We start from the raw sequence: 2548 nt of genomic DNA on the forward strand, positions 1-2548 counted from the left end.
CCACTTCACTAGTCTTGGTAGTGAAAGAAGGATGCTGAAAGCTTCAACTTAGACTGTGACTTTATAGGATCTCATTAATCATAATTATGTAAAAGTAATTTCTTATGATATACCTATAAAGTAGGAAGATAGGAACTTTACCTATGGGTGTGTTTTTCCTGAGAGTTGTAAAACCATTTAATGCCCTGGTTTAAATTAAAAATTGTACTGGCAATTTCTCACTTTGTTGGGAATCACTTTGCTTAAACTTCATTAAAAGCCCATAAAGGAAAATGGGACCTCTGTAAACACACAGGAATAAGGAGACAGTATTCTTCATTAGTTCTTTCTTTGCATCATCTGAAGAGATTTACAGAACTCTCATATATTACAAAATGCAGTTAGGGAGGCAATTTAAAGAAGGATAGTTTGGTTTCTGAGTCTTACTCTTGCATTTAAAATCATGCAATAAAACGCTTGGAGGAACTAAAATATGTGTTTATTAAGATGGTTAGAGTTTTTAAGGTTTTATTTCACTTTAATTTTATTTCTACCATTATAGTACAGCATCATTGATGAACACAGCAAATAGTATACTGGTGTTGACATGTAGGAGTAATTTCCCCAAGGACTCTATACCACCTCACACCAAAATTTGATAGGATATTAGCTCTTTGCTGAGTCTGCTAAAGTAGAACTATTTCATGGAAGATGACAGTGCTGTTGTCTTCCTAGTGATTTTTAGGATGTTCATTCAGTAGGGAGCTAGGACCATAAACTCTGTGTCTCTATTTACACATCCAGAATTTACCTTTTTGATTTAATTTTTTACCATTAGCACCTTAGTCCGAACTACCATCATTTCCCTCTTAGATGAGCCTAGTGAAAGTCACTCAGTCATGTCCGATTCTTTGCAACCCCATGGACTATGCAGTCCATGGAATTTTCCAGGCCAGAATACTGAAGTGGGTAGTCTTGCCCTTATTTCAGGGGATTTTCCCGACTCAGGAATCAAATCCAGGTCTCCAGCATTGCAGGCAGATTCTTTACTAGCTGAGCCACAAGGGAAGACCAAGAGTACTGGAGTGGGTAGACTATCCCTTCTCCAGCAGGTCTTCCTGACTCAGGATTAACTGGGGTCTCCTGCATTGCAGGTGGATTCTTTACCAACTGAGCTATTAGGGATGCCCTGGATGAGCCTAACCCGTGCCTAACTAGACTCTCTTCTGTGTGCTACATACAATCTGTTATCTACACAGTAGCTGGAATGTCACTTTCCTTTTTAAAACAACCAGTGGCTTCTTTCCATAACATTTAGAATTAAATTCTGAATCCTTATCCTGCCCCCTTCCTTCTGCCTCCCTGCTCTGCCATACTGTCCTTATTCTGGTTGCTTAGGCAAACCTGGGGTTTCCCAAGTGGCACTAGTGGTAAAGAACCCTACCTGCCAATGCAGGAAACTTAAGAGATCTGGGTTCAATCTCTGGGTCAGGAAGATCCCCTGGAGGAGGACATGGCAATCCCCTCCAGTATTCTTGCCTGGAGAATACCATGGACAGAGGAGCCTGGTGGGGTATAGTCCACAGGATCACAGAGTTGGACATGACTGAAGTGACTTAGCACACACAGACAAAGCTGACTTCATTTCTGCTTTAGGATTTCTGCACTGGGATGTTCTACCTCTGATATTCAGATGACTGGTTCTATCATTCCTGTCTCAGTTTTAAGTCCAGACTCCTCAGAGATACCTTCCCTGTCTAACCTGTCTGACGTGGTTTTCCAGTCACCTTCTACTAAATCTCTGCTAAGCCTTTATATTTCCTGAAAAAAATATATTTTGGTGTGTGTTTTAAGTGTACATACATATTTATACATAAATTATCTATATATCATCTCTCTATAAATGTATATATAATTTTCTTTTAGCTTTACTCCTACACCATCTTAAAATACCACCTCCATGGAATCTGTCTTATTCACTACTGTGTCTACAGCATCTAGAAAAGGGTCAGGGATGTAACAGATTTATAAATACTGAATCAATGGATGGCTAAGAGCATCAGAATGGACATAATAAGGGGCTTGGGGGTAAATTCCCATGTCTTCCTACTTGCTGTATGATATTGGGCAAATTGCTCAGCTTCACTAATACTGTTCTGATATTATTAAGTGAAGACAGTAATCATGCCTGTCTTTAAAATCATTACTCACCACCTTCCTTAAAAACACACACACACACAAAGAAAATCACAATTGTAGTTTTTGACTATTGCTACCCATGCCAGATCCATTCCTGTTTTAGTAGCTATGGCCCTCTAGGGTGTCTGGGTTAGCTTAATACAGTAGAGACACGAATGGCCAGTAGATTGTGTTTTCCTTCCACCCTCCCTGCCTCCTTTTCTCTCTCTCCTCTCTCCCTCACTCTCCCTCCTTCCCTTTCATCTGTTTTTTGTTTTTTTTTTTTAAATTCCTGAAACAAGAAGGTTAGTTTGAACCCAGACCACATAATGTCCTGTTTTGGGAAGATACACAAGCCCTCTGTGTCCGTAGATCTCCCAGATGTCTCTCA

Source organism: Ovis canadensis, chromosome 22 (assembly GCF_042477335.2).
Source record: "Ovis canadensis isolate MfBH-ARS-UI-01 breed Bighorn chromosome 22, ARS-UI_OviCan_v2, whole genome shotgun sequence".
In the NCBI taxonomy this organism is placed as follows: domain Eukaryota; kingdom Metazoa; phylum Chordata; class Mammalia; order Artiodactyla; family Bovidae; genus Ovis; species Ovis canadensis.